We start from the raw sequence: 20,819 nt of genomic DNA on the forward strand, positions 1-20,819 counted from the left end.
ACTGGAAAAAAATGAAAGACAGAAATGCTCATCTGCTATGAAGACCGGCCATGGAGCAACTATCATAGCAGATCGGAAATTACAAGCACAGGGTTCTCCTGCAGACCCCCAGTTGTCATGCCTACTCATTGGCGCCCCACAATCATGTGACGGGGCACCGATGGGTGGAGTTAGTGACGCATTTCCGGCACATGTATGTTAAATGCCACTGTCAGAGATTGACAGCGGCATTTAACATGTTAACAGCCGAGGGTTGATCGCGATTCCACCCGCAGCTGTAAGGGGCACATGACAACTGATCAAATCAGCTGTCATGTGCCTGAAACGATGCAGGCTCAGAGCCGGAACCCGCTTTAAAAAGGGGAAGGTTACCTATTACGTATGTATATGTCATTGGTCATAAAGGGGTAAAAAGGCCTCTGTCTCATCTCAAAACTGTACAAACAATGCAGATTAATGGACAGTAAAAGGGGATGCCAATTAAAGATTATCCTTCTCTCTCTCATAAGTACTTCTGCAGATTAGTAAAGCCTTTCATCCACATGAGACTAATGTCAAGTGAATCTACAGCTATCGATGGATACAACCAATAGTCTACTATTTATGGCAACTAGTGATGAGCAAGTATACTCGTTGATCGGGTTTTCACAAGCATGCTCAGGTGTCCTCCGAGTATTTTGGCTTGCTCGGGGATTTAGATTTTGCTGTCTCATCTGCATGATTTGCGATTGCTAGACAGCTTGAATACATGTGTGGAATGCCTGTTTGTTAGGGAATTCCCACATGTATTCAGCCTGTCTACAAGTCGCAAATCATGCAAATTAGATGACGACAACTAAATCTCCGAACACGCCAAAATATTGGGAGGACACCCGAGCAACGAGTATACTCGCTCATCACTAATGGCAACCCTTGACAATTTGTTTTTGGGGAAATATCAATCTGGCATGCCGACTGCATTGCCTCCTGGAGATAAGCCGTTATCAGACAAGTCTGGAAATGGCTTTCTCAAGGAGAATATAAAAGCGTTCACCCAAACGAGCACTTCTGTGTATTGAAGTACAGGCCAAGATGGCTGCCAGCTGAGCGATTGGCCAACCATTGCTAGGAACACTATAGAATACTAGCATCAAACTTTTGCTGAATTGGACCCACAGTGTCTAAAATGTACAGGGAGCCTTCTCAACTAATTGCATCAATAGAAGTCATAATTCAAATGGGGCAACTACTGCCTGCAACTGTGTCCAATTGCTATGCTCAAACACCCCATTTGAAGAAATCTGCCACGGTATTAAATTCCCTTTAAAGTCTATTATAAATCCCCAATAGCATTCAGTTAGTAAGTGTTAAAGTCACCCAATGAATTCAAACTTCGAATGACTTTGTCTAAGACATGACATTTCTCTTGAACACTTACAGTGACAGCTGCACTTAAGAAACACTACAAATAAACAATTCGACATCAATATTTCTCTGGAATTGAAATCTGCTGGGTGATTTGACAGTAGACTATGTAATTAGAATGAAAAAGGAAAAGTGCTGTGGCAATTCAACTAGCTGTAAAACACTTTTCTTTAATACATGTTAAAAAAAGTTTAACCTATCGATTTCAGAAACGGGGAAGGATTTTCTGCACTTGCAAATACAGAGTTGAGAAGGTTGTGCAGACATTTGCCTGATACAGTATACTACACATAAAATATACCATTTGTTTCCAGGACAAAATTGGTACCCCCCTACCTATGAACTTGAAACAAATACAAATGCAAAATGTAATCACTTAATTTTTTCACGCAGAGCTAGACAAAACCCAAGATTACTTTTTCAGCCTATGTCCAGCAATACAGCCCTATAAATATGGCAGGAAAGCTCCTGAGGTAATGCTTAACGTAGAGGAAAAATAAGGTGTGAACAAAGCCTAAGCAAAGCAACACAGTTCCATGCACTGAAAAGAGCACCCTTCTATTGGAAAACAAACATATTTTGAAAAATCTATATCAAACACACACAATTTTTCCCTTTAAAGCGCCACTATATTGGTTTCATTTTTTTTTAATGCTGGAGAGGTACCACTAACGTAAAGTCCCTGCCCCTTGTATTGTATATTTATTGTATACTTATAAGCTGCTGTTTTCAGCTGTTCCCTGCACCACTCCTGTCCCACGCCACCATCTTGTGACCGCAACTTCTGACTGACTAGAAGTCAGAGGTAACGGTCACAAACTTTCAATATCAGTTTTTGAAAGCCTGGTTCTGGCTCTCACAAACTTACCGTATTTTTCAGATTATAAGACAAATTTGTGGGGGGAAATGGGGGTGCGTCTTATAATGCGTATATACCTTACCGGTACCGCTGCTACGTGCTGCAGGCTGGGATGAGGGGGTCTCCGGCGGGGCTGCTGGTGCCCGGCGGTGCTGTGGGTGTCTCCGGTGCTGATGCGGGGGTCTCTGGTGCTGTCGGGGCTCTGCCGTCATTTTGTGAAAGGCCAGAGCCCCAGCAGTTCCATGGTTTCCTGTATGGTGGACTCCGGGAAAAAGGCAGATGGGGGCAGCGCATGCACAGATGGAGATATCGGCACCAAGATCTGGGGCAATGAGATCTCAGCGCTGAGATCACTCTGTAATGACTCTATAAAATAGGAGTTTCACTTTTTGTATTGAAGAACTGAAATAAATTAACCTTTTGATGACATTCTAATTTTGTGAGACGCAACCTGTACATAATACATACCGTATATACTCGTGTATAAGTTGACCCGAGTAAAAGCCAAGGCACCTAATTTTGCCACAAAAAACTGAGAAAACATATTGACTCGAGTATAAGCCGGGTAAGCATTGTCCCCGCATCTCCATCCTGGTATGCATGATTCCTCATCCTTATCCTTACCCTGTCCTGGTATGCATGGCTCCTTATCCCCATCCTCGTATGCATGGCTCCTTATCCCCATCCTTGTCTGAATGGCTCCTCATCCCTGTCCTGGTATGCATGGCTCCTCATCCCTATCCTTGTATGCACGGCCCCCCATGAGAAAAGCATTAAAAAAACCTCTTACTTAACTTCCCTGCGCGCCCTCACAGCATCTTGTTCCGATTTGTAGCAGTTTTTGCGGCCAGGCGATCACGTGTCGCCGCTCATTAAGGTAATAAATATTAACCTCTCTCCACTCAGCAGGATTACGTGATCGCTTGGCCACAGGAGCTGCTGGAAGCCAGAACAGGGTGCTGCGAGGGCGAGCAGGGAAGGTAAGGAGGAATTTTTTTACAGCTGCTGGAAGCGGGCGGGTGTAACAGCGTTATATAAGAGAAATTAATATTCATTGACAGTGCAGTGAATATTAATTTCTCTTTAGAAGCAGGCACAGTAACAGCCGCCGGTTCCTCCTGTCTCCTGTGACCTGCTGCTCCGCCGTTCCCCCTCCTATACGGCTTTTGGGACAATGACTCATGTATATGCCGAGAGGGGCGTTTTCAGCACAAAAAATGTGCTGAAAAACTCAGCTTATACACGAGTATATACGGTATACAATATAAAAACAAAGTCTGTCTGACCTCATATCAATATCCACTATCATTCTCTTCAAGTGAAGAATCTCCTGCTGGCCGACAGGTACAATATGCTCTCAAAAAGAAACTTGTAGTGAAGTTCAACACTTGACTAAAAGTGCATACTTAATTATAAATCCATTAAAAACATGGTGTTAACAAGGCTTTGACCGTAAGGAGTGTGGTCATCACGTTTCAAACACTGTGGTTTTTGCTCAGGGCATGAAGTACTTTTATTCTTCCTCCTGCCATAAGTGAGAACTGGAGTGTTTGAAACGAATTGGTAAGGAGGTCAACTTCTTAGAGTAACAGCCTGTGTGCACTATATTTTTAATTGATCTATAATAAAGTATTCACTTTTACTCAAGTGTTGAAGTGCACTAAAAGGGTATGTTTCCACGGTCCGGATTACATCAGGATTAGCTGCGGATTGAACGTTGTGTACAGCCGCAGCGTTTAATCCGCAGCGTCCAAATGTTACAGCATAGTGGAAGGGATTTTAAGAAATGCCGTCTCCACTATGCATACTAAAACGTGGATGACACACCGAAATTACGGACATGCGGCGCGTCTTTATAGAACACAGCATGTCTATTTATTTTACAGTCTATGGATATGATGCGGTGATTCCGCATGTGTTCAATTAACAATTGCGGAATCACAGCGCGTAGAAAGGGTAGCGGCGCTTTGGGCGGAGCGGGCTTTTTAAATAATTTGGTGCATCTTCTCAGTGGTGTACGCCTTGCCGGAAATTATACTCTAGGCAAGGACTGGAGTAACTAACATTTCTAGGGCAATTTACGCCGTAACTTTTAATGGATTGGCCAAATCACGCACCATACATACTCCACCTACTTCGGAGAAGCTGGCCACATCTGGCGTGAAAACCCCAAAAGTCGCTAAATATCTGTACAACTTTGTGTTGCACTAACATTTTGCAACTATTCAAAGTGTTTTATGTTTTGAAGAATCAGACCCATTTTCTCTGAAATGAGATCACATTTGAACTAGATTATTAATCTTCTCTAATTTTTAAACTGTGCAAACTCAAAGACAGTCTTAAAATGCTCCAAACTTGGTGCACCTTTAGATCATCTAGTATTTGTCTACACATTCTACTAGTTGGTTTACTTTGACTTACTTTGTTCTACTAAGTACATCAAATCACAGCGTAACAGCGGGTGTGTAGCTGTGGAATTCATTCCATGTATTTTTAGGACAAGTCACGTTAACTTGCTGGACAAAAAAAAACTTAATTGTTGTGCAAGGCATGAAAGATAATTCTTGTGCAAATTCAGCTAGAATTATGAACTATGTAGCTTGTTAAATCAGTACCATTATCTGAAAATACAATTACCATTTAAGAATACTTACCTACTGAAACATTTTAATTTATAACTGTATGAATAGTTTGTTCTAAACGACAAGCATTCGTGTCATCACTTAATTATTTTTCTTGCAATATACATTTAGTCAACACTGTGATGTCACTAGCTTATTGTACCTGCACTTCTATAATGTGATGCATAAAATGCTATTTAACTGCCAGACTATGGCAAAGTTTCTACTGTAAATACCTCCTCTGGGCTACAAACACACTTAAATTCAACTCAATTCAATTTTGAACAGAATTTTACAGTTTACAACCCTCCTGTTATACAATCATGTATAATGTCTTAATTAATCATTATGGTAGAATTTATTTAATAAACAAATAGTATGAGTGAAAATAAGCGACTCTGTAAAATATCTTATCAGAGAAATCGTCTTTCTCCCTCTGGATTTATATTTCTCTCTCAATTCATGGGTAAAATCTGTGAAGACAGATTTTCCCATTAGTAAACGAAGAGATGATAGTTGGTGATTATTGGATTCTATGAGGGGAGGAGCTAGAGGCAGACAGACATCTTGCAAATGTTCCTGAAACATTATTTACAGTTCTCCATAGAACTTTATGAGCACCAACTGTAATCTCCTATCTCAGTAATTGGGATATCTTTATTCACCCTAAGACAGATTTAACACGTGACTTGATAATTTAGAGTATTAAATATCAGTCTAGGAGAAGAACAAAGCAGATTTCTCTAATAAGATGTATTACAAAGTTTCTTTGTTACGTATGTAATTTGGAAAAAACATCAAAAAATAATTTTTACTCTTTAAATAATTTACTTTATATCTTGCAGTACAATCCAAAGATGTACCGTATTTACAGCACCTTACATAATTTGCCATCGCCAAGTCAGGAGTACGATCTGCTGTAATGCGCCGTGGAAGATCTAGCGTGTTTCATCAGCTGTTTTGTAACTCTCATAGGGTTAAACTTTGGATAGCTGGCTACTTATTAAAAGGAAATCAGACATAACAGTAGATAAATCTTTGTGATAAATTACTTAAATTTCAAAATTCCTTTAAAGATAAACAACTCTCTGCCATATGATGTAATGATTGGTTCACCTAAAAATTTCAAGGAGGGTCTAGATGACTTTCTTGAAAAACATATCGCAGGTTATGGGTACTAGATTCTGTGACGGGATGTTGATCCAGGGAACTAGTTTGATTGATATATGTTGAGTCAATACAATTAGCATCAGCCTCATGTTTTTTTTGCCTACCCCTTGATCAACATGTTAGGTTTCAAGAGCAGGTAGAAGTATTACAAATGCATCTCTGAATGCACTTTCTATCAGACCATATTACAAGTGGATGAACCATTTCTTTTATAATCCACGCATCAGACAACTTAAATTGAAAAAATTCTGTGAAAACTACACAAGACACAACAGATCTCAATTTACTGAATATTAAACAGTAAAGCATTGCAAGATGATACATGGTGGGTATATTTCTTCAGGGAATGAACTGGGATAGGAAGAGCAATCCCCAAAATTGCCATTGCTATAGTAAATCTAAACAGCACAAGTAGAAACCATGCACATCGACACAGAATAAAGAAAAATCTGCAGAAAGAGCAATACTGCCACCACAGGAATCAAGAACTTTCATACTGCAATTTACAGATAAAAAATAGGTAAAATAAGATTATATGGCAGATTTACTGCAAAAGCTCATACAAATTATTACAGGTCCATTCATTTTCAGCAACTATGTGTGTACATATATATCATATTCTTTTAGATAATAAGTCCAGGTATTACAAATTACATATACACAGTTACCGTAATTGGTGAAAAAAAAATATGTTTGTACAGAGCATGTACTGTGTAAATTTGGCATGTCTATAAATCCATACAGGCTTGATAGATGATAAAGAGTCCCTTTTTTCCCATCCACCTGGCATGTAGATAGCAGGCCATCTTTCTAAAGGGGGCTTCACACATAGCGATATCGCTAGCAATATCGCTAAAGCGTCACCGATTTTGTGACACTTACCTCCGACCGGCTCCCCCACTGGCTATCGTTGATCGCGCGAGAACGTCCTGGGCCGTTTCGCGGCGGCGGCTTCCTGCTGGCGCCGACGAGCTACGCGTGGACGTGGGTGGGAGGACGTCTTCATCGCCGCGTCTGACAGGTAAGTAACGATCGCCGCTGCATCGCTAGTGAGATCTGCCTGTTTGGCAGCTCACTAGCGACCATTTAGCGATGCACCAGCGATCCTGACCGGGTCGTATCGTTGTCGGGATCGCTCGTGCTTCGCTAAATGTAACGGGGCCCTTACTGTATAGGAAAGCAGTCTGGTGCGCTTTCATTTATAGTTAGTTTATGCAAAAAGTATATATTTACATTTACTGTACATATCAGATCACTTTGAATACAAGATTTGAGTTTAAAATCTTTTCTGATAAATTGTATAGTTTGTTGAAAACAAAAAAAACAATTGTCAATGGAAACCAAACATATCAACTAATTGAGGGCTGGATTCCAAATCCTCCTAAAAACATTTAAAAAAATGCAAAATCATATGCAGATCTAATTTGTGCAAATTTAATGACTGCATCTCGCAATGTAACTCAGTATGCACTCCAGAAGTCTGGCCATGCTGCTCATGAGACATGGATGGTGCTTGCTCCCAGACATGGATCATATCAGTGAGATCATGGACATTTTATGGAGCTACTTGGTAGCACCACTGACACATATTGTCTCAAAGATTCTCCATTAGATTTAGATCTGGGCGAAGAGGAGGCTAGATAAAGGCATCAATGCATTTGTCATCCAGGAACTGCCTACAAACTATGGCCACAAGAGCCAGACATTGTCCTCTATAAGAAGTAGCCAAATGGACCACTGCACCAGCATAAGGTGTGTCAATGACAAATAAAAGATTGCAGAGCTGTGTGACCCTTCAATAGTTTACATCCAAACCAAAAAATGACCCACCACCAAACCAATCATGCTGGATGATGTTGCAAACAGCATGACATACTCAAAGGCGTCATACTGTATGTGATCAGTGTGAATCTGCTTTAATTTGCATGGAGAACTGGGTTCAAATTATGGTGTTCGCTCATGAATTCTAATCAAGCTGCACTATGCTCGGCTGTGAGCACAGATTCCATTACAAGATGTCAGGCCCTCATTCCACTGTCATTGAGTCCGTTTCTGATACTTTGGTTAGACTCACACCAGTAACTCACTGGAGGTCAATCTGTAGAGCTACTGCAGGGATCCTCCTGTTCCTGCTTAAACAAACGGCAGATACCGGTCCCAGTTCCGTCTCTGGGCCTATCCGATTCTCCTCATGTAAGAGCCCTCATCCTGTATCTGCTCTATGCTTGAGACTGTGCTGGCTGACACAAAAGACTTCTTACGATAGTATGCATGGATGTACCATCCTGGAGGAGATTTACAGCCTGTGCAACCTAAATGGGTTACAAATAGCTCTTCATGCTACCAGTAGTGCAAAGGACAGAAGCTAAATACAAAACTATAGAACAATGAATCAAGAAGAGAAAGTAAAGAGATAGTAATTGCCTATGGCCTCCAACAACAAAAACGTTCCTTTTTAGGGAGTCGTAATGCTTTAGCCTCTCCACTACACTTGTTGCCACTTTAAGTTGCACAAAATGAGGTGAAATTGATTTCCACGGTCAGGAAACGCTGCGTGTTTGACGCTGTATACAGCCGCAGAGTCCAATCCGCAGTGTCCAGATGTTACAGCACAGTGAATGGGACGTGCAAACAAGCAGGAGGCAGACCTGCGTACCCGGACATGCAGCGCATCTTTATCGCTCGCAGCATGTCTATTTATCTTGTAGAGACGCTAGTGCATTTGCATGCTAGTGCATTTGTCATTTGACAAGGTTTTGGTGAAGATGAGAGATACCAGACCCAACGATGCAGACGAGATGAAGGCTGCTGTCAAAGCAACCTGGGCTTCCATAAGACCTCAGCAGTGCCACAGGCTTATCTCCCCCATGCAATGCCGCATTGATGCAGTAATTGACGCAAAAGGAGCCCCAACAAAGTATTGAGCGCATTTACTGAACATACATTTCAGTAGGCCAACATTTTGGATTTTAAAATCATTTTTCAAGCTGGTGTTATAAAGTATTCTAATTTACTGAGATAATGACTTTAGGGTTTTCATTGGCTGTAAGCCATAATCATCAACATTAACAGAAATAAACACTTGAAATAGATCACTCTGCTTGTAATGACTCTATATAATATATGAGTTTCACTTTTTGTATTGAAGAACTGGAATAAATTAACTTTTTGATGATATTCTAATTTTGTGGGACGTGCCTGCACCTTATACACACGTGGTCAAAATTGTTGGTACCCCTCATTTAATGACAGAAAAACCCACAATGGTGACAGAAATAACTTGAATCTGACAAAAGTAATAATAAATAAAAAATCTATGAAAATGAACAAATGAAAGTCACACACGGCTTTTCAACCATGCTTCCACAGAATTAAAAAAAACATCTCATGAAATAGGCCTGGACAGAAATGATGGTACCCTTAACTTAAAGGGAATCTGTCACCCCATTTTTCGAGTATCAGCTGTCGGCACCACCATCAGGGGCTTATCTACAGCATTCTATAGTGCTGTAGATAAGCCCCCGATGTAACCTGAAAGATAAGAAAAACACGTAAGATTATACTCACCCAGGGGCGGTCCGGGTCCGGTTTTGGTTTGATGGGTGTCGCGGTCCAGTCCGACGCCTCCCATCTTCTAATGGTGACGTCCTCCTTTGCTGCCTGTCGTGGCTCCTGCGCAGGCGAACTGCTCTGCCCTGTTGAGGGCAGAGCAAAGTCCTACAGTGCACAGGCGCCGGGAGACGTCCGACGCCTGCGCACTGCAGTATTCTGCTCTGCCCTCAACAGGGCAGAACAGTACACCTGCGCAGGAGCCACGACAGGCAGCAAAGAAGAGGACGTCACCGTTAGTAGATGGGAGGCGCCGGACCGCAACACCCATCGGACCAAGACCGGATCGCCCCTGGGTGAGTATAATATAACTAATTTTTCTTATCTTTCAGATTACATCGGGGGCTTATCTACAGCATTACAGAATGCTGTAGATAAGCCCCTGATGGCGATTCCGGCAGCTGATACTCGAAAAATGGGGTGACAGATTCCCTTTAATATTTTGTTGCACAACCATTTGAGGCAATCACTGCAATCAAACAATTCCTGTAACTGTCAATTAAACTTCTGCACCTCTCGACAGGTATTTTGTCTCACTCCTCAAGAGCAAGCTACTCCAGTTTTGTCATGTTTGAAGGTTGACTTTTCAAGACGGCATGTTTCAGCTCTTTCCAAAGATGCTCAATAGAATTTAGGTCAGGGCTCATAGAAGGCCACTTCAGAATAGACCAATGTTTTCCTCTTAGCCATTCTTGGGTGTTTTTAGCTGTGTGTTTTGGATCATTATCCTGTTGGAAGACCCATGACCTGCGACTGAGACCAAGTTTTCTGACACTGGGCAGCACATTTCTCTCTAGAATTCCTTGATAGTCTTGAAATTTCATTGTACCCTGCACAGAATTTAGACACCCTGTTCCAGATGCAGCAAAGCAGCCCCAGAACATAACAGAGCCTCCTTCATGTTTCACAGTAGGGACAGTGTTCTTTTCTTGATATGCTTCATTCTCTGCCTGTGAAAATAGAGCTGACGTGCCTTGCCAAAAAGTTCCATTTTAGTCTCATCTGCCCATAGGACATTCTCCCAGAAGCTTTGTGGCTTGTCAACATGTAGTTTGGCAAATTCCAGTCTGGCTTTTTTATGATTTTTTTCAACAATGAAGTCCACTTTGGCTCATACAATGATGGATTGTGTGATCTGACACTGATGTACCTTGAGTTTGAAGTTCACCTTTAATCTGTTTAGATGTTTTTCTGGGCGCTTTTGTTACCATTCGTATTATCCGTCTTTTTGATTTGTCATCAATTTTCCTCCTGTGGCCACGTCCAGCGAGGTTGGCTACAGTCCTATGGAGCTTAAATTTCTGAATAATGTGTGCAACTGTAGTCACAGGAACATCAAGCTGCTTGGAGATGGTTTTATAACTTTTACCCTAATGCAGCCACTGTATATGAATGCAGGCTTAGCTGTACCCTTCACGTAACCAATAATGGAAAGTAGAGTTATGGATATTGAGATGGACAACACGGTGACTCAGTGGCTAGCACTGTTGTTTGCAGCGCTGGTGCCTTGGGTTCAAATCCCACCAAAGACAACATCAGCAAGGAGTTTGTATGTTCTCCCTGTGTTTGCATGGGTGTCCTCTCACATTCCACAGGCATACTAATAGGGACTTTAGATTGGGTTCCCCATTGTGGACAGTAATATCTAAAAATAGATAGCTCCATCCAGCATGACATTGTGAAATTAGAAGACATTGTTGCTCCATTCTATCCTGTTATTTTCTGTGGCTGAGTGGAATTACCTCCCATCAGTTGGACTTTAAAATTCGTACTTTTTTTGGGGTATTGAGAAAAATCACTGACAACTGAAAAAGATCTTAAGGGCCTGTTACACTAAGCGATATCGCTAGCAATATATTGTAACGTCACTGGTTTTGGTGACGTAGCAGCGATATTGCTAGCGATATCGGTATGTCTGATACTTACCTCCGACCGGCTCCCCGCTGGTTATTGCTGATCGCGCGAGAACGTCCTGGGCCATTTCTCATCATCAGCTTCCTGCTGGGCTTCCTGTGGCGCCGACGAGCGACGCGCGGACGCAGGCGGGAGGACCTCAGGATCGCCTCGTCTGACAGGTAAGCAGCGACCCCCGACCGCTGCTATGTCGCCAATCCTTCAAATCATGCCATCAGTCTGCATGTTAAAAACGTTCATGTAAACTAGCACATTGACTTGCATTAGTGCTTGTGCTTTCCGTATGCTACCTGTTTTGCATATGGATAACACACGGATGTTTTATACATTCATCTAGACGAGCCCTTAGTGGGAAACATGCTCTATAAACGATCGATACACAGACTGATACATCATAACTTGTGCTGTCCAGTAACCTTTTGAAAGAAAGAATTCAATCAAGGATGTATCTATTGATACTTCTTGGATTTAGCACATCAAATTCAGCTCCAGGATATCCTCCTCCTCACAAGACATTACACTGCAGATTCAGATAAGAAGAATGTTAAATGCCTCCTTCCCTGTCAAATCAACAGGCTGATTCTTGAGACCAGCAATTATTTTCATTGTTGCATTATAAGCAGTATGCACAATATTTGTTGCTGCTCGAATACAGATGTGCATTACCGACTTGTCTCATTATAATGAGATGTGCCTCCGATAGTTTAACAATACATAGTCTTAATGCATTAAACAGTTTGGCGACTGCTTGAACACGAAGACGCTCACACTAACGAGCTGAAGGCCTTGACAGCACATTCTTGACAGAATGGAAGAAATATTGCAAAAGCTCAAAGCACAGTTCAGGAGTAGACAAATATTATTTGCATCCAATGAGTTTAACAACGATTGTGATCTGTCTTGCACATCATACTATGGTTTAATCATTTGGCAAGCCTTTGCCCTCAAAGAAAAGAAAAAATTACCAGGTATAAGCACTGACCAGATTTTAGAAAAAAATGCATTCCCTATAGGTTTGGAAAGCAGGGTATTTCCATTCGTTTCATGCTTAAAATCATTGCAAGGGAAGAGATCAGACATGTGAGATAATACAAAGGGTTAACACTCTTTGCACTTTCCAACACCCTGTTCTTCCCACCCATAAAATCTTTATATTGCAGAACAGTACACTTAACATCTTTGAACTTGGGTAACTAATATACAATGGACACCTCATCATTAATGAAGGCACTATTGCAGCAGGCGGCTTGAGACCTCATCTATTTTGTGTTTCCACCACTGGGAAGCTAGAGGAAAGAATGATCTCATTATAAATAACGTTACATATCTTCATTCAGGCCCTTATATCCTTAGACTGATGGGACATTTAACATTTCCTTGCAAGAAGGGCTCAATTTTTGGTCAATTATTTTAACCCTTTCAGCACTTCCGACAGCCAAAGGAACTAAGCTGATCAATAGGTCTTACTGTAATACATTCCACATTAACTTAGATATATCTTTATACGTGGTATCAATGGTGTGAATTATTACCAAATTTTATTCTAAATGCTTATGAATTAAAATTAGACAATGACTGGGCTACCCAGCGCAGTGGATTGCAACAAGGTGATGTCATTGGATCTTTCAGCCCTTTGAAAGGAATTGCTGCAGTTCCAGACAGTAATCTCACATCACAAATTGGGAAAAAAGTGTACAATTCGACTACGGTACATGTCGACTTGTTGTCTCCTGTTGCACAGGTGGCAGCTTCATGAACCAATTCACTCAGATGAGCTGCCAGGATATCCTACTTGTTTATTACAAATGTTGTGATACCATTGTGCTATACACATGGTGAACCCAATTATTTCTATTGACTTTACCTGTTGTTACCAGGTTTCGGACACCATGTCTCTATGCATATCAGCAGATACGTTTAACCCTGTGAGGTAACGGTCACATCCAACTTTCTATTTTCCATGATGCAACAAAAGCTCGTAGTTTCTTGAAAATACTTCCTGTGCAGCAAAAGTCTCCTTGTAAGGGTCTGTTACCTCTTCAAGGCAAAGAATCAACTCTGTATCATCTCTTAGCACTAGGAATGATCGGCTACAAACAATGTATCTCTTAAACCACAGGCAGAAATAAATTCCAAACTTCCACCGTCTAGATGAATTCTCTAACAAAAGGCTGCTCCCAACACTCCAATCGTAGGATCTTAATAACTTACATCAGAATCATTGCAATTAATGAGGATGTATTGATCATAGCAATCAATGAGTTGGACGGCAAGGAGTGGAGGAGGGTGCGAGAGGTGAACACAACACAAATAATCCTGAACAAATGAAATTACACTCTGCCAGGTATAATGACTACCTAGAGGATAGCTGTACTATAGATAATACGGGTTGCAACCTTTATCCATAGGGGACACTGTGCATTTAAAAGGGTCATTCCTTTGCTTGCAGACAACCCTTATAAACCAAATATAGATCTGCATAGTGGGAATTTTTAACAATTGAAGCCGGGCGAGAAAAATACATGATGAAAGTAAGGACTGTAGGGTTATTATAAGAGAGATTGCAAAAAAGCCCCTATTGATATGCAATGTACAATGTATGACTCTACCTGTGTGGAAGCTGTTAACCCTTTGCTGCCCCCATGCATCTGAATATCCAGTATATTAAGCCATTACAGGCAATAAGCTATGCTGCAAATGTACATTACAAAGTAAAGGTTGCAGTGACTTTCTGTAATAACATCCTGGGGGGCATAATCCATATGTATAAGGCATTCACAGGAAAGCATAGCATTATCATTGTCCATCCAGCACGCTGCTTTATGGGCACAGAATTAAATAGGCATATATGTGGGCCGGTATACAGGGCGAGGTGGGCATTTAGTGCTAAACTGCAGGAAGAATGCATACCATAAGCCCTTGACAATGGACTGATTGGCGTTCTGTGAGGGATAATACTAAGCATGTATTGATAAAAGTGGGAAAGGATAGAAGTGGGCACCAGGTTGGTAATTATTCAGCCAGCAGCTAAATGTAGTGTGGATGAGCTGGCTGTAAATCTGGATGAAAACTAATTAGCTGGTTAGAGAGACGATGCACAAAAGCAAAGAAGAGCAGGGGGCACCGGGCTGGCAAAGGAAAAGGGGATGTAATGGTATTACAGGAAAATCAGATTAAAATTTAGGCTTACTGGGGAATAAAATTGGCAGTGAGCAGTTGTAGCAAACACTGAGTGATACTTGGGGGCAAAGGGCAGCACTGGTGGTACTGGGCATCACTGGAAACAGTGGGTAGTACTGGGGGTAGTGGAACACATTGTTGGGAAGCATTGAATGTTAATGGGGGTATGGTTTGGGGGACATTGAAATAGAATTGTGGCACTAGTCAAACTGAGGCATTGAATGTTAGTGAGGGGCATAGTGTGGCATTGGGAATGGTTTGGGGGGCACTGGATTAGCATTAGGGGCACTAACCAGATCGAGGCATTGCATATTATTGTGAAGCACAATGTTGTATTCAGCATGGTTTGGGAGGCACTGGTTATATTGAGGAATTAGGGAGTAAGGTTTGAGGGCACTGGTCATATGCAGGCATTGCATATTATCAGGGGCACAATGTTGCATTGGGTATGGGTCAGGGCACTGGTTTAGTATTAGGGCACTGGTCAGATTGAAGCATTGCATACTATTGGTTGGTACAATGTGACACTGGGCATGGTTTGGTGCACTGGATTAGTACTGGTTGCTCTGGTCAGTTTAAGGCATTGCATTATATTGGGGAGAACATTGTGCCACTGGATTAGTATTGGGGGCTCTGCTTAGATTGAGGCACTGCATATTATTGGGAGGGCACACTGTGGCATTGTGTATGGTTGGGGCACTGGATTAGTATTGGGGGCTCTGCTCATATTGATACATTGCATGTCAATGGAGGCACATTGTGCCATTGTGTATGGTTGGGGCACTGGATGGCATTGCACATTATTGGGGGACACACTGTGGCATTGGGTATGGTTGGGAACACTGGATTAGTATTGAGGCTCTGCTCAGATTGAGGCATTGCATATTATTGGGGGCATAATGTGTCACTGGGCATGTTTTTGGAGGCGTTGGATACTAATCCAATGAGAGTTATGCTCAGATTGAGGCATTGCATGTTAATGGGGGCACAATGTGGCATTAGGCATGGTTTGGAGGGCACTGGATTAATATTGGAGGCTCTGGTCAGATTTAGGCATTGCATGTTAACGGGGCACAATGTTTTATTGGGCAGATTTGGGGGCACTGTATTAGTATTGGGGGTTCTGGTCAGATTGAAGCATTGCATGTTAATGGTGGCACAATATTTTATTGTACATGGTTGGGGGGGGGGGACTGGATTAGTATTGTGGGCTCCGGTCAGATTGAGGCATTGCATATTAATGGGGGCACAATGTGGCATTGGGCATGGTTTGCGGGCACTGGATTAGTATTGGGGGCTCTGCTCAGACTGATGTATTGCATATTAATGGGGGGCACAGTGTGGCATGGTTGGGGGCACTGGATTATTATTGGGGACTCTGCTCACATCGAGGCATTGCATATTAATGGGGGGCACAATGTGGCATGGTTGGGGGCACTGGATTATTATTGGGGTCTGCTCAGATAGAGGCGTTGCATAGTAATGGGGGACACAGAGTGGCATGGTTGGGGGCACTGGATTATTACTGGAGTCTGCTCAGATAGAGACGTTGCATATTAATGGGGGGCACAGAGTGGCATGGTTGGGGGCACTGGATTATTACTGGAGTCTGCTCAGATAGAGGCGTTGCATAGTAATGGGGGACACAGAGTGGCATGGTTGGGGGCACTGGATTATTACTGGAGTCTGCTCAGATAGAGACGTTGCATATTAATGGGGGGCACAGAGTGGCATGGTTGGGGGCACTGGATTATTATTGGGGTCTGCTCAGATTGAGGCATTGCCTATTAATGGGGGACACAGAGTGGCATGGTTGGGGGCACTGGATTATTATTGGGGACTCTGTTCACATCGAGGCATTGCATATTAATGGGGGGCACAATGTGGCATGGTTGGGGGCACTGGATTATTATTAGGGTCTGCTCAGATTGAGGCATTGCCTATTAATGGGGGCACAATGTGGCATGGTTGGGGGCACTGGATTATTATTGGGGTCTGCTCAGATTGAGGCATTGCCTATTAATGGGGGACACAGAGTGGCATGGTTGGGGGCACTGGATTATTATTGGGGACTCTGCTCACATCGAGGCATTGCATATTAATGGGGGCACAATGTGGCATGGTTGGGGGCACTGGATTATTATTGGGGTCTGCTCAGATAGAGGCGTTGCATAGTAATGGGGGACACAGAGTGGCATGGTTGGGGGCACTGGATTATTACTGGAGTCTGCTCAGATAGAGACGTTGCATATTAATGGGGGGCACAGAGTGGCATGGTTGGGGGCACTGGATTATTACTGGAGTCTGCTCAGATAGAGACGTTGCATATTAATGGGGGGCACAGAGTGGCATGGTTGGGGGCACTGGATTATTACTGGAGTCTGCTCAGATAGAGGCGTTGCATAGTAATGGGGGACACAGAGTGGCATGGTTGGGGGCACTGGATTATTACTGGAGTCTGCTCAGATAGAGACGTTGCATATTAATGGGGGGCACAGAGTGGCATGGTTGGGGGCACTGGATTATTATTGGGGTCTGCTCAGATTGAGGCATTGCCTATTAATGGGGGACACAGAGTGGCATGGTTGGGGGCACTGGATTATTATTGGGGACTCTGTTCACATCGAGGCATTGCATATTAATGGGGGGCACAATGTGGCATGGTTGGGGGCACTGGATTATTATTAGGGTCTGCTCAGATTGAGGCATTGCCTATTAATGGGGGCACAATGTGGCATGGTTGGGGGCACTGGATTATTATTGGGGTCTGCTCAGATTGAGGCATTGCCTATTAATGGGGGGCACAGAGTGGCATGGTTGGGGCACTGGATTATTATTGGGGTCTGCTCAGATAGAGGCACTGCCTATTAATGGGGGCACAGAGTGGCATGGTTGGGGGCACTGGATTATTATTGGGGTCTGCTCAGATTGAGGCATTGCATATTAATGGGGGACACAGAGTGGCATGGTTGGGGGCACTGGATTATTATTGGGGTCTGCTCAGATTGAGGCATTGCATATTAATGGGGGACACAGAGTGGCATGGTTGGGGGCACTGGATTATTATTGGGGTCTGCTCAGATTGAGGCATTGCCTATTAATGGGGGGCACAGAGTGGCATGGTTGGGGGGCATAGGCTACTTTTGCAGGTAGTGGGTAGATTGGGGGATTACTAAGAACAGCTGGGTGGCATTTCTGGGGGGCTTGCCCCTCACACAGACGTGCGGGTGGGTGCTGTGAGGTGGTCCTGTCATATTCAGCACTTCTCCGTCCATCAGCAGGATGTCTGCTGTATCGCTGGCTGATTCTGGAGTATGAGGAGATGCCACCTCGGCTTCTACTACAGAAGATGGATCAATGTACCGAGCTGCACTTACCCTCTGCGGGCTCCAGTCCTGGGGGTTGCTCTTCTCCTCCTCCTTCTTCGTTTTTCAAAATGTATCTATTTTTTAAGCTCCCACCACAGCTCCGGCAGCCGCTTCTCTCAGCTCCCCTTCACACTCTCACTCTGAGAGACGTGCCCGCGCAGCGCGCCACCGCCGCCATTGCCCAGAGACGAGCTCTTTTTTTTTTAATCTCTCTCTGCCCGTCCCCGACGATCTCTATTCTCTCTCGTTCTTTCTTCTGCTCGTTCCCGGACCGACTTCAACCACCAGCCAAAGCTAGAGCCGGAGTCGCCTCAGAGGCGGGTTCCCGACAATTTCTGAGGTAACTTGCTCTGAAAGCGCGCTCCTGCAGCTGTAAGCGCGGGCGGAGGCGGGAGCGCGCACCCATTTTCGCGCCGCGCTCATCTCACCTGTGGCTGGCATCTTCTTTCTGAGGTAAAAAATTTTTGGAATATGTCCGTAAGAAAAAATAAATAAATCTTTAACTCGAGTGTCCATTAACTGGTTATATAGATCGCCTCTTCCTGGTCATTTCTTTAATTATTTATCCGTCTTAGTAATTACCAGATTCTGTCTTTAACGTTTCCCAGTAAAGAGGTTAGGGATGGGTCGGGGGTTAATAAAGAGATCATTTTCTAAAATACATAATGAGATGCTTTACCGACCGTAGGAAAACGCTGATGCCGAGCGTATGAGCAGCCATTTGTCACACGGCCTGCAATAACAATACTACACCCGAAAAGAAAACATGGCGGACACCATGGGGAATAGATATATTTGTGTGTATTTATATATATAGTATTATAAAATTTCCCACAAACGTTGAGCCATTGATTGCAAACAAGATCTGTTATTTTGCAACCCCCCCCCCCAAAAAAAAGAAATTTTCCTTACAAATTCATTCGACCGTAATGCAAAAATGAGTACACCCCAACGAGAAACCTTAGGCCATGTGCACACGCTGCAGTTTTGCTGCGGTTTTGCTGTGGTTTTGGCCCTGCAGAACTGCAGCATTTCCGCAGACATGGTACTTTACCATGTTAGCCTATGGGTTTTAAAAACCGCAGTGCTCACGCTGCGGTTTTTTACCTGCGGAAAAGCTGCGGGTTTTTTTCCGCAGCATGTCAATTGTTTCTGCGGATTCTGCTGCGGTTTGCCACCTATTCCATTGTCCAGATGTCAAACCGCAGGGCAAAACCGCAGGCCAAACTGCAGCAAAACCGCAGGTCACTTTACCTGCGGTTTTACCTGCGGTTCCGCAGGAAAAAACCTGCAGGTGAATCTGCAGTGTGTGCACATACCCTTAGGCATTCAGACGACTGTGCTAGTGATGAGAGCAAGTGCTCGCTACTCGAGTTTGCCTAGGGTGCTTGGATATGCACCAAGCAGGCCTGGGAGGAAGGTATGCCTGCTATTAAAGAACATGAATATTCACTGCACCCCACGCCCATAATCCCACCCTCCTCTATGCACTGAAGCCTCTGGTGAGAGATGGGTGGGAAGAGTGGAGAGCAATGAATATTCATTCTCTTTAATAGCAGACACACGTGTTAGCCTCAGCCACCAGCTTCCTGCAGCAGATGGGCGATCAAGTGTGTCCGCTATTAAGGAAAATGATTATTTACTGCTCTCCACACCCATAATCCTAAGCGAGAGAGATTTCCAACGACCTTTCTGGAACGCTATGCAGGGTTAAAATCCCTGCCAGAGGAAATCTGCCGGGCATGTGCAATACAAAAAAATGGCGGATTTTGACTGACGTCAAAAAACGGAAATGTGAAACAGGCCTTAGACGTTGAAGTCAGCTGCCAGCATCAGAACAGGACACCACAATGCGAGGGATGAAAAAAAGGTGAGTAGAATCGGGTTTTTTTATGTGTGCTGAGTGATGGATGTCATATATTCCAGAATGAGGTGCCATATATACCAAGATGGGATCATACATACCAGGATGGGGGGGGCAGATATGCCAAGATAGGAGGAATATATACCAGGACGAGGGGCATATACAGTGGGGAAAAAAAGTATTTAGTCAGTCAGCAATAGTGCAAGTTCCACCACTTAAAAAGATGAGAGGCATCTGTAATTTACATCATAGGTAGACCTCAACTATGGGAGACAAACTGAGAAAAAAAAATCCAGAAAATCACATTGTCTGTTTTTTTTTCATTTTATTTGCATATTATGGTGGAAAATAAGTATTTGGTCAGAAACAAGCAATCAAGATTTCTGGCTCTCACAGACCTGTAACTTCTTTAAGAGTCTCCTCTTTCCTCCACTCATTACCTGTAGTAATGGCACCTGTTTAAACTTGTTATCAGTATAAAAAGACACCTGTGCACACCCTCAAACAGTCTGACTCCAAACTCCACTATGGTGAAGACCAAAGAGCTGTCAAAGGACACCAGAAACAAAATTGTAGCCCTGCACCAGGCTGGGAAGACTGAATCTGCAATAGCCAACCAGCTTGGAGTGAAGAAATCAACTGTGGGAGCAATAATTAGAAAATGGAAGACATACAAGACCACTGATAATCTCCCTCGATCTGGTGCTCCACGCAAAATCCCACCCCGTGGGGTCAGAATGATCACAAGAACGGTGAGCAAAAATCCCAGAACCACGCGGGGGGGACCTAGTGAATGAACTGCAGAGAGCTGGGACCAATGTAACAAGGCC

The 20,819-nt window shown here is 43.3% G+C and overlaps 1 protein-coding gene across 2 annotated transcripts in view; it reads right to left on the reverse strand.

Annotated features, from left to right (window-relative positions):
- PTPRF (protein tyrosine phosphatase receptor type F) overlaps positions 1–18,429 on the reverse strand; it is a 1,130,165-nt gene extending 1,111,736 nt beyond the window's left edge. For both annotated transcript variants that reach the window (XM_073544479.1, XM_073544478.1), the window contains exon 1: positions 18,135–18,429. The gene's annotated coding sequence lies outside the window, so the exon portion shown is untranslated. The remainder of the gene's footprint in view (positions 1–18,134) is intronic.
- Between the last annotated feature and the right edge of the window lie 2,390 nt (positions 18,430–20,819).

Source organism: Dendrobates tinctorius, unplaced genomic scaffold (genome assembly GCF_039654945.1).
Source record: "Dendrobates tinctorius isolate UK_male_01 unplaced genomic scaffold, ASM3965494v1 ptg000138l, whole genome shotgun sequence".
NCBI classification, from domain to species: domain Eukaryota; kingdom Metazoa; phylum Chordata; class Amphibia; order Anura; family Dendrobatidae; genus Dendrobates; species Dendrobates tinctorius.